This window comes from Phyllobates terribilis, unplaced genomic scaffold, assembly GCF_046119375.1.
Source record: "Phyllobates terribilis strain yellow unplaced genomic scaffold, ASM4611937v1 Scaffold_393__1_contigs__length_1774422, whole genome shotgun sequence".
In the NCBI taxonomy this organism is placed as follows: domain Eukaryota; kingdom Metazoa; phylum Chordata; class Amphibia; order Anura; family Dendrobatidae; genus Phyllobates; species Phyllobates terribilis.
The window spans coordinates 1,343,402-1,366,108 of NW_027363153.1; the positions used below are offsets into that span (position 1 = coordinate 1,343,402).

The 22,707-nt window shown below is 44.5% G+C and overlaps 13 non-coding genes and 1 pseudogene across 13 annotated transcripts; all 14 read right to left on the bottom strand.

The window, feature by feature from the left end:
* Positions 1-843: 843 nt before the first annotated feature.
* Positions 844-1,034, bottom strand: LOC141224865 (U2 spliceosomal RNA). The gene has a single exon (XR_012292196.1). It is a non-coding gene; the product is annotated as a U2 spliceosomal RNA (small nuclear RNA).
* A 1,115-nt stretch (positions 1,035-2,149) lies between these two features.
* Positions 2,150-2,340, bottom strand: LOC141224866 (U2 spliceosomal RNA). Its single transcript, XR_012292197.1, has one exon. It is a non-coding gene; the product is annotated as a U2 spliceosomal RNA (small nuclear RNA).
* A 1,115-nt stretch (positions 2,341-3,455) lies between these two features.
* LOC141224868 (U2 spliceosomal RNA) lies at positions 3,456-3,646 on the bottom strand. The gene has a single exon (XR_012292199.1). It is a non-coding gene; the product is annotated as a U2 spliceosomal RNA (small nuclear RNA).
* Positions 3,647-4,758: 1,112 nt separating this feature from the next.
* Positions 4,759-4,949, bottom strand: LOC141224869 (U2 spliceosomal RNA). Its single transcript, XR_012292200.1, has one exon. It is a non-coding gene; the product is annotated as a U2 spliceosomal RNA (small nuclear RNA).
* Positions 4,950-6,064: 1,115 nt separating this feature from the next.
* On the bottom strand, positions 6,065-6,255 carry LOC141224870 (U2 spliceosomal RNA). Its single transcript, XR_012292201.1, has one exon. It is a non-coding gene; the product is annotated as a U2 spliceosomal RNA (small nuclear RNA).
* Positions 6,256-7,370: 1,115 nt separating this feature from the next.
* LOC141224871 (U2 spliceosomal RNA) lies at positions 7,371-7,561 on the bottom strand. The gene has a single exon (XR_012292202.1). It is a non-coding gene; the product is annotated as a U2 spliceosomal RNA (small nuclear RNA).
* A 1,115-nt stretch (positions 7,562-8,676) lies between these two features.
* On the bottom strand, positions 8,677-8,867 carry LOC141224872 (U2 spliceosomal RNA). The gene has a single exon (XR_012292203.1). It is a non-coding gene; the product is annotated as a U2 spliceosomal RNA (small nuclear RNA).
* A 1,115-nt stretch (positions 8,868-9,982) lies between these two features.
* Positions 9,983-10,173, bottom strand: LOC141224873 (U2 spliceosomal RNA). The gene has a single exon (XR_012292204.1). It is a non-coding gene; the product is annotated as a U2 spliceosomal RNA (small nuclear RNA).
* A 1,115-nt stretch (positions 10,174-11,288) lies between these two features.
* On the bottom strand, positions 11,289-11,479 carry LOC141224874 (U2 spliceosomal RNA). Its single transcript, XR_012292205.1, has one exon. It is a non-coding gene; the product is annotated as a U2 spliceosomal RNA (small nuclear RNA).
* Positions 11,480-12,594: 1,115 nt separating this feature from the next.
* On the bottom strand, positions 12,595-12,785 carry LOC141224875 (U2 spliceosomal RNA). The gene has a single exon (XR_012292206.1). It is a non-coding gene; the product is annotated as a U2 spliceosomal RNA (small nuclear RNA).
* Positions 12,786-13,900: 1,115 nt separating this feature from the next.
* On the bottom strand, positions 13,901-14,091 carry LOC141224876 (U2 spliceosomal RNA). Its single transcript, XR_012292207.1, has one exon. It is a non-coding gene; the product is annotated as a U2 spliceosomal RNA (small nuclear RNA).
* Positions 14,092-15,206: 1,115 nt separating this feature from the next.
* On the bottom strand, positions 15,207-15,389 carry LOC141224397 (U2 spliceosomal RNA). Its single transcript, XR_012291823.1, has one exon. It is a non-coding gene; the product is annotated as a U2 spliceosomal RNA (small nuclear RNA).
* Positions 15,390-15,913: 524 nt separating this feature from the next.
* Positions 15,914-16,029, bottom strand: LOC141224542 (U2 spliceosomal RNA; annotated as a pseudogene).
* A 1,115-nt stretch (positions 16,030-17,144) lies between these two features.
* On the bottom strand, positions 17,145-17,341 carry LOC141224488 (U2 spliceosomal RNA). Its single transcript, XR_012291896.1, has one exon. It is a non-coding gene; the product is annotated as a U2 spliceosomal RNA (small nuclear RNA).
* Between the last annotated feature and the right edge of the window lie 5,366 nt (positions 17,342-22,707).

Sequence of the window (22,707 nt, forward strand, 5' to 3'; positions counted from 1 at the left end):
GAACGAGCAGCTGTCTACCCTTAGCAGGAGGGCTCCTGATTACATACCTCTCCTGCTGCTGCTGCTGCTGGCTGTCCAGCAGCAGACAGAAGGTGGCTGCTGCTGTGCACAGGTATATAAAGGCTCAGAGCCTATTATGACACGCGCAGCCAGCGTTCCATTGCCACATTCCATCTACTGCAGGCAGGATACCTGGCTGGCTGAATGTCGCTGAGAAGCTCACAGAGACCGCCATAAGCAACAGTTTAACAGAATGCCACAGACTAATCAACCAAACTTTTTGGGTTGGGTTCTCTTTTATAGTCTGCAGGCATTAAATGAAAGAAGTCAGTGTTCCAGCAGAAGGAGACAACGTTTCAGAAAAGGCATTGTAGCAAACCAAAAAAGAAATTTTAAGCGCAGCAGAGTAACCAGCGCACATACCTGTTAGCTCAGGTGAGTTTAAAAGGCTGCTGTTGATAACAAGGGCATTTGCTAAATAGATGGTGTGTGTGCAACAATATACTGAAAGGTCAATTATATTGTGCAGCTTATCTCACCACCTGTAGTTATTTAGGTGAAAGCTCCAAAATGCTTGCCTAATATGTCTGTTTATCCAAAAGGAAGTAAAAAGGGAGAGCTAGAAAGATAGCATTGCATCACATTACATGGCAATGCAATGCACAGTTGCTGAAGTTGAACCAAAATGAGCTTGTAATCTGGCTTCTGCAACTTTGAACATGAAAAATCCAATGAGGAGAAGAAAAGCAAAGCCAAAGAGTGCATCCCAAAATCCGACAAACAAGCAAAATGAACAAAAAACATTGAATTCAATTCTTTCTGATTTTAGAAACTGCATTAAAGAAGGGGTGCACCGGTCCTGGAGATACTGCAATACCAGGTCAATGCGTGGAGTGGACAGAGCAAGCTCTTTTTCCATCTCCCTGTTCTAAAAATCCATTTAATATATGGTCCCCAGATAGGGGACGTATCAGATATTAAACTGATAAGAACAGATACTACACTTGATCTTAGCCAAAAGGCCGAGAAGCGATAACCAGAATTGGTTTCAAACTACGGAGCCACCCAAGGATCCTGAAAAGTCCATTTGTGGAGATGAGCTCCTGGACTCCCGTTAAGAAGACATGTTGTCAACCTCTAGATCCCTTACATGCCTGCACTTTTCGGCTTGCTGCTGCTGCAATCCACGCGTTTTAGATCTGCATAACTCCACCTCTTTAAACACAGCACCTTCACCCCCTGCTGTTCCCACCCGCCTCAACACCGTTGGAAGGGAGGAGAACCAATTAAGGCGGGGGGTGGGGTGGAACGAGCAGCTGTCTACCCTTAGCAGGAGGGCTCCTGATTACATACCTCTCCTGCTGCTGCTGCTGCTGGCTGTCCAGCAGCAGACTGAAGGTGGCTGCTGCTGTGCACAGGTATATAAAGGCTCAGAGCCTATTATGACACGCGCAGCCAGCGTTCCATTGCCACATTCCATCTACTGCAGGCAGGATACCTGGCTGGCTGAATGTCGCTGAGAAGCTCACAGAGACCGCCATAAGCAACAGTTTAACAGAATGCCACAGACTAATCAACCAAACTTTTTGGGTTGGGTTCTCTTTTATAGTCTGCAGGCATTAAATGAAAGAAGTCAGTGTTCCAGCAGAAGGAGACAACGTTTCAGAAAAGGCATTGTAGCAAACCAAAAAAGAAATTTTAAGCGCAGCAGAGTAACCAGCGCACATACCTGTTAGCTCAGGTGAGTTTAAAAGGCTGCTGTTGATAACAAGGGCATTTGCTAAATAGATGGTGTGTGTGCAACAATATACTGAAAGGTCAATTATATTGTGCAGCTTATCTCACCACCTGTAGTTATTTAGGTGAAAGCTCCAAAATGCTTGCCTAATATGTCTGTTTATCCAAAAGGAAGTAAAAAGGGAGAGCTAGAAAGATAGCATTGCATCACATTACATGGCAATGCAATGCACAGTTGCTGAAGTTGAACCAAAATGAGCTTGTAATCTGGCTTCTGCAACTTTGAACATGAAAAATCCAATGAGGAGAAGAAAAGCAAAGCCAAAGAGTCCATCCCAAAATCCGACAAACAAGCAAAATGAACAAAAAACATTGAATTCAATTCTTTCTGATTTTAGAAACTGCATTAAAGAAGGGGTGCACCGGTCCTGGAGATACTGCAATACCAGGTCAATGCGTGGAGTGGACAGAGCAAGCTCTTTTTCCATCTCCCTGTTCTAAAAATCCATTTAATATATGGTCCCCAGATAGGGGACGTATCAGATATTAAACTGATAAGAACAGATACTACACTTGATCTTAGCCAAAAGGCCGAGAAGCGATAACCAGAATTGGTTTCAAACTACGGAGCCACCCAAGGATCCTGAAAAATCCATTTGTGGAGATGAGCTCCTGGACTCCCGTTAAGAAGACATGTTGTCAACCTCTAGATCCCTTACATGCCTGCACTTTTCGGCTTGCTGCTGCTGCAATCCACGCGTTTTAGATCTGCATAACTCCACCTCTTTAAACACAGCACCTTCACCCCCTGCTGTTCCCACCCGCCTCAACACCGTTGGAAGGGAGGAGAACCAATTAAGGCGGGGGGTGGGGTGGAACGAGCAGCTGTCTACCCTTAGCAGGAGGGCTCCTGATTACATACCTCTCCTGCTGCTGCTGCTGCTGGCTGTCCAGCAGCAGACTGAAGGTGGCTGCTGCTGTGCACAGGTATATAAAGGCTCAGAGCCTATTATGACACGCGCAGCCAGCGTTCCATTGCCACATTCCATCTACTGCAGGCAGGATACCTGGCTGGCTGAATGTCGCTGAGAAGCTCACAGAGACCGCCATAAGCAACAGTTTAACAGAATGCCACAGACTAATCAACCAAACTTTTTGGGTTGGGTTCTCTTTTATAGTCTGCAGGCATTAAATGAAAGAAGTCAGTGTTCCAGCAGAAGGAGACAACGTTTCAGAAAAGGCATTGTAGCAAACCAAAAAAGAAATTTTAAGCGCAGCAGAGTAACCAGCGCACATACCTGTTAGCTCAGGTGAGTTTAAAAGGCTGCTGTTGATAACAAGGGCATTTGCTAAATAGATGGTGTGTGTGCAACAATATACTGAAAGGTCAATTATATTGTGCAGCTTATCTCACCACCTGTAGTTATTTAGGTGAAAGATCCAAAATGCTTGCCTAATATGTCTGTTTATCCAAAAGGAAGTAAAAAGGGAGAGCTAGAAAGACAGCATTGCATCACATTACATGGCAATGCAATGCACAGTTGCTGAAGTTGAACCAAAATGAGCTTGTAATCTGGCTTCTGCAACTTTGAACATGAAAAATCCAATGAGGAGAAGAAAAGCAAAGCCAAAGAGTCCATCCCAAAATCCGACAAACAAGCAAAATGAACAAAAAACATTGAATTCAATTCTTTCTGATTTTAGAAACTGCATTAAAGAAGGGGTGCACCGGTCCTGGAGATACTGCAATACCAGGTCAATGCGTGGAGTGGACAGAGCAAGCTCTTTTTCCATCTCCCTGTTCTAAAAATCCATTTAATATATGGTCCCCAGATAGGGGACGTATCAGATATTAAACTGATAAGAACAGATACTACACTTGATCTTAGCCAAAAGGCCGAGAAGCGATAACCAGAATTGGTTTCAAACTACGGAGCCACCCAAGGATCCTGAAAAGTCCATTTGTGGAGATGAGCTCCTGGACTCCCGTTAAGAAGACATGTTGTCAACCTCTAGATCCCTTACATGCCTGCACTTTTCGGCTTGCTGCTGCTGCAATCCACGCGTTTTAGATCTGCATAACTCCACCTCTTTAAACACAGCACCTTCACCCCCTGCTGTTCCCACCCGCCTCAACACCGTTGGAAGGGAGGAGAACCAATTAAGGCGGGGGGTGGGGTGGAACGAGCAGCTGTCTAACCTTAGCAGGAGGGCTCCTGATTACATACCTCTCCTGCTGCTGCTGCTGGCTGTCCAGCAGCAGACTGAAGGTGGCTGCTGCTGTGCACAGGTATATAAAGGCTCAGAGCCTATTATGACACGCGCAGCCAGCGTTCCATTGCCACATTCCATCTACTGCAGGCAGGATACCTGGCTGGCTGAATGTCGCTGAGAAGCTCACAGAGACCGCCATAAGCAACAGTTTAACAGAATGCCACAGACTAATCAACCAAACTTTTTGGGTTGGGTTCTCTTTTATAGTCTGCAGGCATTAAATGAAAGAAGTCAGTGTTCCAGCAGAAGGAGACAACGTTTCAGAAAAGGCATTGTAGCAAACCAAAAAAGAAATTTTAAGCGCAGCAGAGTAACCAGCGCACATACCTGTTAGCTCAGGTGAGTTTAAAAGGCTGCTGTTGATAACAAGGGCATTTGCTAAATAGATGGTGTGTGTGCAACAATATACTGAAAGGTCAATTATATTGTGCAGCTTATCTCACCACCTGTAGTTATTTAGGTGAAAGCTCCAAAATGCTTGCCTAATATGTCTGTTTATCCAAAAGGAAGTAAAAAGGGAGAGCTAGAAAGATAGCATTGCATCACATTACATGGCAATGCAATGCACAGTTGCTGAAGTTGAACCAAAATGAGCTTGTAATCTGGCTTCTGCAACTTTGAACATGAAAAATCCAATGAGGAGAAGAAAAGCAAAGCCAAAGAGTCCATCCCAAAATCCGACAAACAAGCAAAATGAACAAAAAACATTGAATTCAATTCTTTCTGATTTTAGAAACTGCATTAAAGAAGGGGTGCACCGGTCCTGGAGATACTGCAATACCAGGTCAATGCGTGGAGTGGACAGAGCAAGCTCTTTTTCCATCTCCCTGTTCTAAAAATCCATTTAATATATGGTCCCCAGATAGGGGACGTATCAGATATTAAACTGATAAGAACAGATACTACACTTGATCTTAGCCAAAAGGCCGAGAAGCGATAACCAGAATTGGTTTCAAACTACGGAGCCACCCAAGGATCCTGAAAAGTCCATTTGTGGAGATGAGCTCCTGGACTCCCGTTAAGAAGACATGTTGTCAACCTCTAGATCCCTTACATGCCTGCACTTTTCGGCTTGCTGCTGCTGCAATCCACGCGTTTTAGATCTGCATAACTCCACCTCTTTAAACACAGCACCTTCACCCCCTGCTGTTCCCACCCGCCTCAACACCGTTGGAAGGGAGGAGAACCAATTAAGGCGGGGGGTGGGGTGGAACGAGCAGCTGTCTACCCTTAGCAGGAGGGCTCCTGATTACATACCTCTCCTGCTGCTGCTGCTGCTGGCTGTCCAGCAGCAGACTGAAGGTGGCTGCTGCTGTGCACAGGTATATAAAGGCTCAGAGCCTATTATGACACGCGCAGCCAGCGTTCCATTGCCACATTCCATCTACTGCAGGCAGGATACCTGGCTGGCTGAATGTCGCTGAGAAGCTCACAGAGACCGCCATAAGCAACAGTTTAACAGAATGCCACAGACTAATCAACCAAACTTTTTGGGTTGGGTTCTCTTTTATAGTCTGCAGGCATTAAATGAAAGAAGTCAGTGTTCCAGCAGAAGGAGACAACGTTTCAGAAAAGGCATTGTAGCAAACCAAAAAAGAAATTTTAAGCGCAGCAGAGTAACCAGCGCACATACCTGTTAGCTCAGGTGAGTTTAAAAGGCTGCTGTTGATAACAAGGGCATTTGCTAAATAGATGGTGTGTGTGCAACAATATACTGAAAGGTCAATTATATTGTGCAGCTTATCTCACCACCTGTAGTTATTTAGGTGAAAGCTCCAAAATGCTTGCCTAATATGTCTGTTTATCCAAAAGGAAGTAAAAAGGGAGAGCTAGAAAGATAGCATTGCATCACATTACATGGCAATGCAATGCACAGTTGCTGAAGTTGAACCAAAATGAGCTTGTAATCTGGCTTCTGCAACTTTGAACATGAAAAATCCAATGAGGAGAAGAAAAGCAAAGCCAAAGAGTCCATCCCAAAATCCGACAAACAAGCAAAATGAACAAAAAACATTGAATTCAATTCTTTCTGATTTTAGAAACTGCATTAAAGAAGGGGTGCACCGGTCCTGGAGATACTGCAATACCAGGTCAATGCGTGGAGTGGACAGAGCAAGCTCTTTTTCCATCTCCCTGTTCTAAAAATCCATTTAATATATGGTCCCCAGATAGGGGACGTATCAGATATTAAACTGATAAGAACAGATACTACACTTGATCTTAGCCAAAAGGCCGAGAAGCGATAACCAGAATTGGTTTCAAACTACGGAGCCACCCAAGGATCCTGAAAAGTCCATTTGTGGAGATGAGCTCCTGGACTCCCGTTAAGAAGACATGTTGTCAACCTCTAGATCCCTTACATGCCTGCACTTTTCGGCTTGCTGCTGCTGCAATCCACGCGTTTTAGATCTGCATAACTCCACCTCTTTAAACACAGCACCTTCACCCCCTGCTGTTCCCACCCGCCTCAACACCGTTGGAAGGGAGGAGAACCAATTAAGGCGGGGGGTGGGGTGGAACGAGCAGCTGTCTACCCTTAGCAGGAGGGCTCCTGATTACATACCTCTCCTGCTGCTGCTGCTGCTGGCTGTCCAGCAGCAGACTGAAGGTGGCTGCTGCTGTGCACAGGTATATAAAGGCTCAGAGCCTATTATGACACGCGCAGCCAGCGTTCCATTGCCACATTCCATCTACTGCAGGCAGGATACCTGGCTGGCTGAATGTCGCTGAGAAGCTCACAGAGACCGCCATAAGCAACAGTTTAACAGAATGCCACAGACTAATCAACCAAACTTTTTGGGTTGGGTTCTCTTTTATAGTCTGCAGGCATTAAATGAAAGAAGTCAGTGTTCCAGCAGAAGGAGACAACGTTTCAGAAAAGGCATTGTAGCAAACCAAAAAAGAAATTTTAAGCGCAGCAGAGTAACCAGCGCACATACCTGTTAGCTCAGGTGAGTTTAAAAGGCTGCTGTTGATAACAAGGGCATTTGCTAAATAGATGGTGTGTGTGCAACAATATACTGAAAGGTCAATTATATTGTGCAGCTTATCTCACCACCTGTAGTTATTTAGGTGAAAGCTCCAAAATGCTTGCCTAATATGTCTGTTTATCCAAAAGGAAGTAAAAAGGGAGAGCTAGAAAGATAGCATTGCATCACATTACATGGCAATGCAATGCACAGTTGCTGAAGTTGAACCAAAATGAGCTTGTAATCTGGCTTCTGCAACTTTGAACATGAAAAATCCAATGAGGAGAAGAAAAGCAAAGCCAAAGAGTCCATCCCAAAATCCGACAAACAAGCAAAATGAACAAAAAACATTGAATTCAATTCTTTCTGATTTTAGAAACTGCATTAAAGAAGGGGTGCACCGGTCCTGGAGATACTGCAATACCAGGTCAATGCGTGGAGTGGACAGAGCAAGCTCTTTTTCCATCTCCCTGTTCTAAAAATCCATTTAATATATGGTCCCCAGATAGGGGACGTATCAGATATTAAACTGATAAGAACAGATACTACACTTGATCTTAGCCAAAAGGCCGAGAAGCGATAACCAGAATTGGTTTCAAACTACGGAGCCACCCAAGGATCCTGAAAAGTCCATTTGTGGAGATGAGCTCCTGGACTCCCGTTAAGAAGACATGTTGTCAACCTCTAGATCCCTTACATGCCTGCACTTTTCGGCTTGCTGCTGCTGCAATCCACGCGTTTTAGATCTGCATAACTCCACCTCTTTAAACACAGCACCTTCACCCCCTGCTGTTCCCACCCGCCTCAACACCGTTGGAAGGGAGGAGAACCAATTAAGGCGGGGGGTGGGGTGGAACGAGCAGCTGTCTACCCTTAGCAGGAGGGCTCCTGATTACATACCTCTCCTGCTGCTGCTGCTGCTGGCTGTCCAGCAGCAGACTGAAGGTGGCTGCTGCTGTGCACAGGTATATAAAGGCTCAGAGCCTATTATGACACGCGCAGCCAGCGTTCCATTGCCACATTCCATCTACTGCAGGCAGGATACCTGGCTGGCTGAATGTCGCTGAGAAGCTCACAGAGACCGCCATAAGCAACAGTTTAACAGAATGCCACAGACTAATCAACCAAACTTTTTGGGTTGGGTTCTCTTTTATAGTCTGCAGGCATTAAATGAAAGAAGTCAGTGTTCCAGCAGAAGGAGACAACGTTTCAGAAAAGGCATTGTAGCAAACCAAAAAAGAAATTTTAAGCGCAGCAGAGTAACCAGCGCACATACCTGTTAGCTCAGGTGAGTTTAAAAGGCTGCTGTTGATAACAAGGGCATTTGCTAAATAGATGGTGTGTGTGCAACAATATACTGAAAGGTCAATTATATTGTGCAGCTTATCTCACCACCTGTAGTTATTTAGGTGAAAGCTCCAAAATGCTTGCCTAATATGTCTGTTTATCCAAAAGGAAGTAAAAAGGGAGAGCTAGAAAGATAGCATTGCATCACATTACATGGCAATGCAATGCACAGTTGCTGAAGTTGAACCAAAATGAGCTTGTAATCTGGCTTCTGCAACTTTGAACATGAAAAATCCAATGAGGAGAAGAAAAGCAAAGCCAAAGAGTCCATCCCAAAATCCGACAAACAAGCAAAATGAACAAAAAACATTGAATTCAATTCTTTCTGATTTTAGAAACTGCATTAAAGAAGGGGTGCACCGGTCCTGGAGATACTGCAATACCAGGTCAATGCGTGGAGTGGACAGAGCAAGCTCTTTTTCCATCTCCCTGTTCTAAAAATCCATTTAATATATGGTCCCCAGATAGGGGACGTATCAGATATTAAACTGATAAGAACAGATACTACACTTGATCTTAGCCAAAAGGCCGAGAAGCGATAACCAGAATTGGTTTCAAACTACGGAGCCACCCAAGGATCCTGAAAAGTCCATTTGTGGAGATGAGCTCCTGGACTCCCGTTAAGAAGACATGTTGTCAACCTCTAGATCCCTTACATGCCTGCACTTTTCGGCTTGCTGCTGCTGCAATCCACGCATTTTAGATCTGCATAACTCCACCTCTTTAAACACAGCACCTTCACCCCCTGCTGTTCCCACCCGCCTCAACACCGTTGGAAGGGAGGAGAACCAATTAAGGCGGGGGGTGGGGTGAAACGAGCAGCTGTCTACCCTTAGCAGGAGGGCTCCTGATTACATACCTCTCCTGCTGCTGCTGCTGCTGGCTGTCCAGCAGCAGACTGAAGGTGGCTGCTGCTGTGCACAGGTATATAAAGGCTCAGAGCCTATTATGACACGCGCAGCCAGCGTTCCATTGCCACATTCCATCTACTGCAGGCAGGATACCTGGCTGGCTGAATGTCGCTGAGAAGCTCACAGAGACCGCCATAAGCAACAGTTTAACAGAATGCCACAGACTAATCAACCAAACTTTTTGGGTTGGGTTCTCTTTTATAGTCTGCAGGCATTAAATGAAAGAAGTCAGTGTTCCAGCAGAGGGAGACAACGTTTCAGAAAAGGCATTGTAGCAAACCAAAAAAGAAATTTTAAGCGCAGCAGAGTAACCAGCGCACATACCTGTTAGCTCAGGTGAGTTTAAAAGGCTGCTGTTGATAACAAGGGCATTTGCTAAATAGATGGTGTGTGTGCAACAATATACTGAAAGGTCAATTATATTGTGCAGCTTATCTCACCACCTGTAGTTATTTAGGTGAAAGCTCCAAAATGCTTGCCTAATATGTCTGTTTATCCAAAAGGAAGTAAAAAGGGAGAGCTAGAAAGATAGCATTGCATCACATTACATGGCAATGCAATGCACAGTTGCTGAAGTTGAACCAAAATGAGCTTGTAATCTGGCTTCTGCAACTTTGAACATGAAAAATCCAATGAGGAGAAGAAAAGCAAAGCCAAAGAGTCCATCCCAAAATCCGACAAACAAGCAAAATGAACAAAAAACATTGAATTCAATTCTTTCTGATTTTAGAAACTGCATTAAAGAAGGGGTGCACCGGTCCTGGAGATACTGCAATACCAGGTCAATGCGTGGAGTGGACAGAGCAAGCTCTTTTTCCATCTCCCTGTTCTAAAAATCCATTTAATATATGGTCCCCAGATAGGGGACGTATCAGATATTAAACTGATAAGAACAGATACTACACTTGATCTTAGCCAAAAGGCCGAGAAGCGATAACCAGAATTGGTTTCAAACTACGGAGCCACCCAAGGATCCTGAAAAGTCCATTTGTGGAGATGAGCTCCTGGACTCCCGTTAAGAAGACATGTTGTCAACCTCTAGATCCCTTACATGCCTGCACTTTTCGGCTTGCTGCTGCTGCAATCCACGCGTTTTAGATCTGCATAACTCCACCTCTTTAAACACAGCACCTTCACCCCCTGCTGTTCCCACCCGCCTCAACACCGTTGGAAGGGAGGAGAACCAATTAAGGCGGGGGGTGGGGTGGAACGAGCAGCTGTCTACCCTTAGCAGGAGGGCTCCTGATTACATACCTCTCCTGCTGCTGCTGCTGCTGGCTGTCCAGCAGCAGACTGAAGGTGGCTGCTGCTGTGCACAGGTATATAAAGGCTCAGAGCCTATTATGACACGCGCAGCCAGCGTTCCATTGCCACATTCCATCTACTGCAGGCAGGATACCTGGCTGGCTGAATGTCGCTGAGAAGCTCACAGAGACCGCCATAAGCAACAGTTTAACAGAATGCCACAGACTAATCAACCAAACTTTTTGGGTTGGGTTCTCTTTTATAGTCTGCAGGCATTAAATGAAAGAAGTCAGTGTTCCAGCAGAAGGAGACAACGTTTCAGAAAAGGCATTGTAGCAAACCAAAAAAGAAATTTTAAGCGCAGCAGAGTAACCAGCGCACATACCTGTTAGCTCAGGTGAGTTTAAAAGGCTGCTGTTGATAACAAGGGCATTTGCTAAATAGATGGTGTGTGTGCAACAATATACTGAAAGGTCAATTATATTGTGCAGCTTATCTCACCACCTGTAGTTATTTAGGTGAAAGCTCCAAAATGCTTGCCTAATATGTCTGTTTATCCAAAAGGAAGTAAAAAGGGAGAGCTAGAAAGATAGCATTGCATCACATTACATGGCAATGCAATGCACAGTTGCTGAAGTTGAACCAAAATGAGCTTGTAATCTGGCTTCTGCAACTTTGAACATGAAAAATCCAATGAGGAGAAGAAAAGCAAAGCCAAAGAGTCCATCCCAAAATCCGACAAACAAGCAAAATGAACAAAAAACATTGAATTCAATTCTTTCTGATTTTAGAAACTGCATTAAAGAAGGGGTGCACCGGTCCTGGAGATACTGCAATACCAGGTCAATGCGTGGAGTGGACAGAGCAAGCTCTTTTTCCATCTCCCTGTTCTAAAAATCCATTTAATATATGGTCCCCAGATAGGGGACGTATCAGATATTAAACTGATAAGAACAGATACTACACTTGATCTTAGCCAAAAGGCCGAGAAGCGATAACCAGAATTGGTTTCAAACTACGGAGCCACCCAAGGATCCTGAAAAGTCCATTTGTGGAGATGAGCTCCTGGACTCCCGTTAAGAAGACATGTTGTCAACCTCTAGATCCCTTACATGCCTGCACTTTTCGGCTTGCTGCTGCTGCAATCCACGCGTTTTAGATCTGCATAACTCCACCTCTTTAAACACAGCACCTTCACCCCCTGCTGTTCCCACCCGCCTCAACACCGTTGGAAGGGAGGAGAACCAATTAAGGCGGGGGGTGGGGTGGAACGAGCAGCTGTCTACCCTTAGCAGGAGGGCTCCTGATTACATACCTCTCCTGCTGCTGCTGCTGCTGGCTGTCCAGCAGCAGACTGAAGGTGGCTGCTGCTGTGCACAGGTATATAAAGGCTCAGAGCCTATTATGACACGCGCAGCCAGCGTTCCATTGCCACATTCCATCTACTGCAGGCAGGATACCTGGCTGGCTGAATGTCGCTGAGAAGCTCACAGAGACCGCCATAAGCAACAGTTTAACAGAATGCCACAGACTAATCAACCAAACTTTTTGGGTTGGGTTCTCTTTTATAGTCTGCAGGCATTAAATGAAAGAAGTCAGTGTTCCAGCAGAAGGAGACAACGTTTCAGAAAAGGCATTGTAGCAAACCAAAAAAGAAATTTTAAGCGCAGCAGAGTAACCAGCGCACATACCTGTTAGCTCAGGTGAGTTTAAAAGGCTGCTGTTGATAACAAGGGCATTTGCTAAATAGATGGTGTGTGTGCAACAATATACTGAAAGGTCAATTATATTGTGCAGCTTATCTCACCACCTGTAGTTATTTAGGTGAAAGCTCCAAAATGCTTGCCTAATATGTCTGTTTATCCAAAAGGAAGTAAAAAGGGAGAGCTAGAAAGATAGCATTGCATCACATTACATGGCAATGCAATGCACAGTTGCTGAAGTTGAACCAAAATGAGCTTGTAATCTGGCTTCTGCAACTTTGAACATGAAAAATCCAATGAGGAGAAGAAAAGCAAAGCCAAAGAGTCCATCCCAAAATCCGACAAACAAGCAAAATGAACAAAAAACATTGAATTCAATTCTTTCTGATTTTAGAAACTGCATTAAAGAAGGGGTGCACCGGTCCTGGAGATACTGCAATACCAGGTCAATGCGTGGAGTGGACAGAGCAAGCTCTTTTTCCATCTCCCTGTTCTAAAAATCCATTTAATATATGGTCCCCAGATAGGGGACGTATCAGATATTAAACTGATAAGAACAGATACTACACTTGATCTTAGCCAAAAGGCCGAGAAGCGATAACCAGAATTGGTTTCAAACTACGGAGCCACCCAAGGATCCTGAAAAGTCCATTTGTGGAGATGAGCTCCTGGACTCCCGTTAAGAAGACATGTTGTCAACCTCTAGATCCCTTACATGCCTGCACTTTTCGGCTTGCTGCTGCTGCAATCCACGCGTTTTAGATCTGCATAACTCCACCTCTTTAAACACAGCACCTTCACCCCCTGCTGTTCCCACCCGCCTCAACACCGTTGGAAGGGAGGAGAACCAATTAAGGCGGGGGGTGGGGTGGAACGAGCAGCTGTCTACCCTTAGCAGGAGGGCTCCTGATTACATACCTCTCCTGCTGCTGCTGCTGCTGGCTGTCCAGCAGCAGACTGAAGGTGGCTGCTGCTGTGCACAGGTATATAAAGGCTCAGAGCCTATTATGACACGCGCAGCCAGCGTTCCATTGCCACATTCCATCTACTGCAGGCAGGATACCTGGCTGGCTGAATGTCGCTGAGAAGCTCACAGAGACCGCCATAAGCAACAGTTTAACAGAATGCCACAGACTAATCAACCAAAATTTTTGGGTTGGGTTCTCTTTTATAGTCTGCAGGCATTAAATGAAAGAAGTCAGTGTTCCAGCAGAGGGAGACAACGTTTCAGAAAAGGCATTGTAGTAAACCAAAAAAGAAATTTTAAGCGCAGCAGAGTAACCAGCGCACATACCTGTTAGCTCAGGTGAGTTTAAAAGGCTGCTGTTGATAACAAGGGCATTTGCTAAATAGATGGTGTGTGTGCAACAATATACTGAAAGGTCAATTATATTGTGCAGCTTATCTCACCACCTGTAGTTATTTAGGTGAAAGCTCCAAAATGCTTGCCTAATATGTCTGTTTATCCAAAAGGAAGTAAAAAGGGAGAGCTAGAAAGATAGCATTGCATCACATTACATGGCAATGCAATGCACAGTTGCTGAAGTTGAACCAAAATGAGCTTGTAATCTGGCTTCTGCAACTTTGAACATGAAAAATCCAATGAGGAGAAGAAAAGCAAAGCCAAAGAGTCCATCCCAAAATCCGACAAACAAGCAAAATGAACAAAAAACATTGAATTCAATTCTTTCTGATTTTAGAAACTGCATTAAAGAAGGGGTGCACCGGTCCTGGAGATACTGCAATACCAGGTCAATGCGTGGAGTGGACAGAGCAAGCTCTTTTTCCATCTCCCTGTTCTAAAAATCCATTTAATATATGGTCCCCAGATAGGGGACGTATCAGATATTAAACTGATAAGAACAGATACTACACTTGATCTTAGCCAAAAGGCCGAGAAGCGATAACCAGAATTGGTTTCAAACTACGGAGCCACCCAAGGATCCTGAAAAGTCCATTTGTGGAGATGAGCTCCTGGACTCCCGTTAAGAAGACATGTTGTCAACCTCTAGATCCCTTACATGCCTGCACTTTTCGGCTTGCTGCTGCTGCAATCCACGCGTTTTAGATCTGCATAACTCCACCTCTTTAAACACAGCACCTTCACCCCCTGCTGTTCCCACCCGCCTCAACACCGTTGGAAGGGAGGAGAACCAATTAAGGCGGGGGGTGGGGTGGAACGAGCAGCTGTCTACCCTTAGCAGGAGGGCTCCTGATTACATACCTCTCCTGCTGCTGCTGCTGCTGGCTGTCCAGCAGCAGACTGAAGGTGGCTGCTGCTGTGCACAGGTATATAAAGGCTCAGAGCCTATTATGACACGCGCAGCCAGCGTTCCATTGCCACATTCCATCTACTGCAGGCAGGATACCTGGCTGGCTGAATGTCGCTGAGAAGCTCACAGAGACCGCCATAAGCAACAGTTTAACAGAATGCCACAGACTAATCAACCAAACTTTTTGGGTTGGGTTCTCTTTTATAGTCTGCAGGCATTAAATGAAAGAAGTCAGTGTTCCAGCAGAAGGAGACAACGTTTCAGAAAAGGCATTGTAGCAAACCAAAAAAGAAATTTTAAGCGCAGCAGAGTAACCAGCGCACATACCTGTTAGCTCAGGTGAGTTTAAAAGGCTGCTGTTGATAACAAGGGCATTTGCTAAATAGATGGTGTGTGTGCAACAATATACTGAAAGGTCAATTATATTGTGCAGCTTATCTCACCACCTGTAGTTATTTAGGTGAAAGCTCCAAAATGCTTGCCTAATATGTCTGTTTATCCAAAAGGAAGTAAAAAGGGAGAGCTAGAAAGATAGCATTGCATCACATTACATGGCAATGCAATGCACAGTTGCTGAAGTTGAACCAAAATGAGCTTGTAATCTGGCTTCTGCAACTTTGAACATGAAAAATCCAATGAGGAGAAGAAAAGCAAAGCCAAAGAGTCCATCCCAAAATCCGACAAACAAGCAAAATGAACAAAAAACATTGAATTCAATTCTTTCTGATTTTAGAAACTGCATTAAAGAAGGGGTGCACCGGTCCTGGAGATACTGCAATACCAGGTCAATGCGTGGAGTGGACAGAGCAAGCTCTTTTTCCATCTCCCTGTTCTAAAAATCCATTTAATATATGGTCCCCAGATAGGGGACGTATCAGATATTAAACTGATAAGAACAGATTTTTTTGATTGAAGCTGCATCCAAGGCACTGAAAAATGTGACCGAAGTCACACCAAAACAGCGCACGAGGCGAGGATTCATGTGGACCCTTCCCGGAGGAGATCGTCCCCAATAAACCATCCCCATCCCTCCGAGCCAGAAGGCCACAGCGAGGGTCAGGGATCTCCGATGCTCTCCCTAGCCGAAGCCGGAGAAGAGCCGTTTTCGTGCTCCCAGCTTCCATCTAGGCTGCCACCCTAGTGGAGCTGGAGCCTGTGTTGGTTTCTCAGCCCAAAGCTGACCGGACCTCCGACCGGGTTTATAAAAATTCCCCTTCCTAGCCCGTAGGCCAGGAATAGGGGGGGTTGCTCAGAAAGTATGATTGGCAAAGGTGCGGCGTGCTACGAAGCCAAGTCTTTCTGGGGTTCCCAGTCCCAGTAAGCTTGGACTCCCACCAGGGCGCCTACTCCTGGGGCACATTGCTCCAAAGCCCTCACACTTACCCAGCCTAGTGACTTCGATCCTGGAGGGCCATGTTTTCCATCAGATAACTCTATGAGCCACCTGGCGTACTAACAAGTGCACCAAACCAGTGTGTAATATGCATCAATTTACTAGGGCAGCCCAAGGACAAAACTGCCTTTTCAAAAGATACTACACTTGATCTTAGCCAAAAGGCCGAGAAGCGATAACCAGAATTGGTTTCAAACTACGGAGCCACCCAAGGATCCTGAAAAGTCCATTTGTGGAGATGAGCTCCTGGACTCCCGTTAAGAAGACATGTTGTCAACCTCTAGATCCCTTACATGCCTGCACTTTTCGGCTTGCTGCTGCTGCAATCCACGCGTTTTAGATCTGCATAACTCCACCTCTTTAAACACAGCACCTTCACCCCCTGCTGTTCCCACCCGCCTCAACACCGTTGGAAGGGAGGAGAACCAATTAAGGCGGGGGGTGGGGTGGAACGAGCAGCTGTCTACCCTTAGCAGGAGGGCTCCTGATTACATACCTCTCCTGCTGCTGCTGCTGCTGGCTGTCCAGCAGCAGACTGAAGGTGGCTGCTGCTGTGCACAGGTATATAAAGGCTCAGAGCCTATTATGACACGCGCAGCCAGCGTTCCATTGCCACATTCCATCTACTGCAGGCAGGATACCTGGCTGGCTGAATGTCGCTGAGAAGCTCACAGAGACCGCCATAAGCAACAGTTTAACAGAATGCCACAGACTAATCAACCAAACTTTTTGGGTTGGGTTCTCTTTTATAGTCTGCAGGCATTAAATGAAAGAAGTCAGTGTTCCAGCAGAGGGAGACAACGTTTCAGAAAAGGCATTGTAGCAAACCAAAAAAGAAATTTTAAGCGCAGCAGAGTAACCAGCGCACATACCTGTTAGCTCAGGTGAGTTTAAAAGGCTGCTGTTGATAACAAGGGCATTTGCTAAATAGATGGTGTGTGTGCAACAATATACTGAAAGGTCAATTATATTGTGCAGCTTATCTCACCACCTGTAGTTATTTAGGTGAAAGCTCCAAAATGCTTGCCTAATATGTCTGTTTATCCAAAAGGAAGTAAAAAGGGAGAGCTAGAAAGATAGCATTGCATCACATTACATGGCAATGCAATGCACAGTTGCTGAAGTTGAACCAAAATGAGCTTGTAATCTGGCTTCTGCAACTTTGAACATGAAAAATCCAATGAGGAGAAGAAAAGCAAAGCCAAAGAGTCCATCCCAAAATCCGACAAACAAGCAAAATGAACAAAAAACATTGAATTCAATTCTTTCTGATTTTAGAAACTGCATTAAAGAAGGGGTGCACCGGTCCTGGAGATACTGCAATACCAGGTCAATGCGTGGAGTGGACAGAGCAAGCTCTTTTTCCATCTCCCTGTTCTAAAAATCCATTTAATATATGGTCCCCAGATAGGGGACGTATCAGATATTAAACTGATAAGAACAGATTTTTTTTTTTTTTTTTTTTTTTTTTCTCCTCAGACGAGGAAATTCCACAGTCTATGGAAACCAGACAAAGGAAAATTCCATCAAAACAGCTGCGTCAAATCCAATACGCAATTTGCTGTCCCCATCATCATCGGAAATATTTATTTCATATTTCAAAACAACAATAACAAAAATCAAGAGGTACTAACAATATATCTCCACTTTTTAACTTTCCATATTCCCTCCGCATCCACTTCCCCTCTCCTCTTTTTGTCCCATAGGAAACACACATACATCTTCCCCAAAATCACCTTCACACTATCCTTTACAGCAATTTCCTTCCTTTTAAACACATACACATTCCTCACATCCCATAACACTTCCTTTATACATGCAAGCATCAACCACAAGACTCTTTCCTTCGTCACATCACATATTCCCAAACCAAACATAAACAACTCAAAAGACAACAAATTCACACCACACAATTCTTTACACAAAGGCCCCATTCTCCCAATCACATCTCTAGCATACTGGCAATTCCAAAAAAACATGCAACACACTTTCCCTTCCACCACAGCCATTTCTTGGACACATTTCACTCCTCACCAAACCTCTATTCCTCTGAAATTCTCTCACAGGTAATACTCCATGTAAAGACTGCCACACAACTTCACTCTGTTTGTTGGTCATACCACTCATCCGCACTTTCTTCCAAACCTTCTGCACATCACCACCCCTAACCATATTTATTCCACATTCTACCTCTCTACATTCAATCATCCTATACACAGCCTTCTTATTCTCCAGCAATCTCACATCTGCATCACACAGTTCATACCTCACCAAAAACTTATAAACCCACACATACCATACAGGCACCTCAAAAGCAATCGGACATCGCAAATCCCTTTCTTGCCACTTTAAACGAAACAAATACGCTCCAAATAAATACCTACACATAGATGAAAACTTTCCATCCGCCCTAATCACTTTCAAAACAAACACAACGATATTCACACCAAAAAACACGTCCAAATTCGGAAAACCCAAACCACCTTTTTCCACTCTTTTAACCAAAATTTCTCTCCTAGCTCTCTCCATTTTCGAGTTCCACAAAAAAACAAATAAAATTCTATTCAAGCTTCTCATACACATATATCCTGGTGGAAATACTACCGCAATATATAAAAATATTGGCAACACCACACTCTTAACAATTAAAATCTTCCCAAAAAAGGATAAACTCCTCAATTTCCAAAAATTCAACTTCTGCTCAACTTTTCCTTTCGCATCATCCCAACTTTCTTTCCCATCCAAACTCTCTGAAAACTTCACACCCAAAACTTTAATAGGTCCATTCACTACATTCACACCTACATCCCTACTTAAACTTCTGCCTCCAAAACCCTTACACTCACTCTTTTCCCAATTCACTTTAAACGCAGATGCACCACAAAAAATAGACACTAACAACTTCACCCGCCTCACCGAACATTCAGAATCACATAATACACACACGTCATCCATATAACCACTCACCTTCCATTCTTTTCCTCCACCTCCCGGCACTTGCACACCACGAATTACCTTATCTTTCCTCAGCATACACAACAATGGCTCAATTGCACAAATAAATGCTACAGGGGACAAAGGACACCCCTGTCGCACACCCGAAAACACATTCACTTTCCTACCCACATACCCATTCATTAAAACACAGCTATAAACACCCGCATACAAACTTCTCACTCGCCCAACAAAATCAGCCGGAAAACCCATTTTTAACAACACTCTGAACAAAAAACCATGCGACAACCTATCATAAGCCTTTTCAAAATCCAAACTTAACAAAAATACACTCTTCTTACGACCCATGCAATCCCATAGACAATCTCTTAACATACACACACACTCATGAATCCGCCTCCCAGGTACCGCACAACACTGCTCATCCCCAATCACACTCTCTATCACATCACGCATCCTATTAGCCATAAGTTTTGCATAGATTTTATAATCACAATTAAGTAACGTTATTGGCCTCCAATTCCTCAGACTTTTCAAATCCCCTTTCTTAGGAATTAACACAACCAAACCTGCACGCATACTCTCAGTCACCTCCATGTTTCCCCACATATACTTACATACATCCACAAAGTCCTTACCAATCACACCCCACATCACATGATAAAATTCTACTGGGAGGCCATCCTCCCCCGGCGTCTTATTCAAAGCCATACTACACATAACCTTCCATACCTCATCACCAGTCACCTCACCCATCACTCTCTCTCTTTCTGCTTCACTCAACTTACTCTCTAACACACTCAAAACATCATTCTCCAAACATTCATCCCTCTGTTTCACTGCATACAGATCCTCATAAAACTTAGCCACCTCTTCACACATATCCTCTCCACTCACCTCACTTCCATCTGCTCCATACACCACGCTCATACTCTGTTTCTTTCCAAAAACTTTTTTAAAGAAAAACCGAGAACATTTCTCATCCTGCTCCATCTTATCAATCTTTGCCCTAAACACTATGCTTCTCCCTCTCTCCAACAAAAACTCACTAATCTCCTTTTTTACCTCTAAAATATCCTCCTCCACCTCAACTCCTCCTTCCCTTAACTTATACAAAACGCTCAACCGCGCGTTCAGTTTAACAAAACTCTCTCTTTTAATTGCTGCATACTTGTATCCTAAATTTTTAAAGAACATTTTTGTTTGTTTCTTCACCCAGTCCCACCACTCACAAACATTCCCAAACTCATTTTTATGCTTACACCATTCTTCATACCGCCTTTCATACTCCTTTCTCACATCTTCATTCTCTAACAGTTTAACATTTAACTTCCACAATCCTCTCCCAAACACTCCATCAACTTTTATATCCAACTCACACAACATACACACATGATCTGAAAAAAGAACGTTTTCCTGCCTATAATTAACAGAAACCATATTTTTAGAAATAAAACAATAATCCAATCTGGATTGTACCCTACCACTCTCAGAAAAGAAAGTGTTCAACAAAGGATTCATGTTACACACGCGCTGCATATCACACAACCCAAAATCATTCACTAACTCCAATAATGCTTTCCCAGACACATCCACATTCACTCTCCCCACATCACAGTTCATATCACCCACAATTACCACAGGTATTCTTCCTGGAACAAAAAGCTTAATTTTTTCAAATAAATTTTTGCGCTCATTTTTTTCAACTGGCGCATAAACATTAATAACACAAAACTTTACATTCTTGTATACAAAATTAGCAAGGATACATCTCCCCACCTCAATAACCAAATAATCACTCAAAACAACCTCCCTTCCTTTAACCAAAATACCCACACCATCATTCTTATTACATGCACTCCCCGACCACACAGACGCTCCATAAGACCATTCATCCCCTTTCACACCATCCACTACCCCACATTCTTGTAAACAAAAAATAGATGCATTTTGCATAGCTAAAAACTCAAAAATAGCAGCTCTTCTTACTTTACTTTTAAACACTCTTACGTTTTGGGACACTATGGTAAATCCCATAATACTTCTACTCCTTCACCAATTACACAAAGAAATAGCCTTTGGCCTAAACCAAAGCTCACAAGAGGACAAAAAGAAAAAACATTTACAATATTATATGGTGACACTATCCAGCACCACCACTATCCTCCTCCGCCATCAGAACAGAACAGCTGGTTTCCGACCCGCTGGCTTCACCAGCCACACTCCTCATTCTGGCAGTTCTGATCTTCCTCTGAGGCTCACTAAAATCTGCATCATCACTGCCCCCACCATCCTCCCTACGACTCTTCTTTGCACCCCTATCATCCTCCGAAGAAAAATCTTCAATGTTTTCAGGACCCGAAGGGTGTTCAGGACTGTCGGGTTCCGAGATTTGCACTTCACATCCTGTTGCGTCCATTGCCTCTCCAAAAGTCATCATCTCAGGCAGCTCTGCTTCCACCACTTTCCTAGATATTCTCGCAGACACTGCCTTTTTCTCCACCTTTGCCACTTCCCTCCAGAACTCCTTTTCTTCCCTCCGCTTCTTCCTCATTTCTTCAGCAGAAGAAGAACATGGTCTCAGGGACACCTCCTCTGGCGCCGTAGAGGGAGAGGCTCTACCAGTTTCCCGCCTCCTTCCCTCTCTCTCCTCCCTCTCCAATCTTTCCAGCACTTTCAGTGCGCTTGCCATCTGCCTCCTCTCCAGCTCCTCCTCCTTCTGTTCTTTATCAGAACGTCTAGGTGCACTCATAGGACAGTCCTTATACATGTGATCACTACTCCCACAGACATCACAGGACTTGGCCTCTGGACACTGGTTGGCCATATGCCCCTCCTTTCTGCAATTTCGGCAACACTGCCCTTTAATGCATGTTACCATGGTATGTCCGAAAGAAAAGCATCTACGGCAAAACATGGGCTGGCCTGGGTAAAAGAGGAAACCTCTATGGCCTGCAACGGAAAAATTTGATGGAGGGTGTCTAAAGCCCCCCACACTGTCAGGATCCCTTTTCAATTTCACACGGAATTTATACTGGCAGTTAAAGATTCCTAGACAATTGACTTGCTTCACTCCCTTCCGCACATATTCACAGTAGCGAGAGAGGAAGCACTCCAGCAGCTCAGGGTCTGTAAAAGGGTTATAGACAGTCACAGTCACCTCCTTTTCTTGCAGACCAAACAAAGGTTCCCATCTAACTCCTTCCAAGCAGGGGTCACTAGAGTGACCACGGAGCCATTCAAAGACATTAAGGCAAACATCCTGGTCCATAAAGGTAACGTCATAATTACCTTGACGTGAAAATTCGTTGACACTGAAGATCTCAGAACGTCTTGCTCCAGCTTTGCCTTCAACGATGTCTTGGACAATGAAAACCACGTTGTTCTTGTTCTGGTCAGATGGATCCACGGACAAACGGATGGTGTTCTTCACAAAAGACATCTTGGATTCTGTCGGTATGGAATACCACAGGAAAAAGCAGAAAATCCTCCACAAAAGGGTCCGGATTCCTCCAGGAGACTCGCACCAATCAAGGTACAGTCATACGATCTTAGCCAAAAGGCCGAGAAGCGATAACCAGAATTGGTTTCAAACTACGGAGCCACCCAAGGATCCTGAAAAGTCCATTTGTGGAGATGAGCTCCTGGACTCCCGTTAAGAAGACATGTCAACCTCTAGATCCCTTACATGCCTGCACTTTTCGGCTTGCTGCTGCTGCAATCCACGCGTTTTAGATCTGCATAACTCCACCTCTTTAAACACAGCACCTTCACCCCCTGCTGTTCCCACCCGCCTCAACACCGTTGGAAGGGAGGAGAACCAATTAAGGCGGGGGGTGGGGTGGAACGAGCAGCTGTCTACCCTTAGCAGGAGGGCTCCTGATTACATACCTCTCCTGC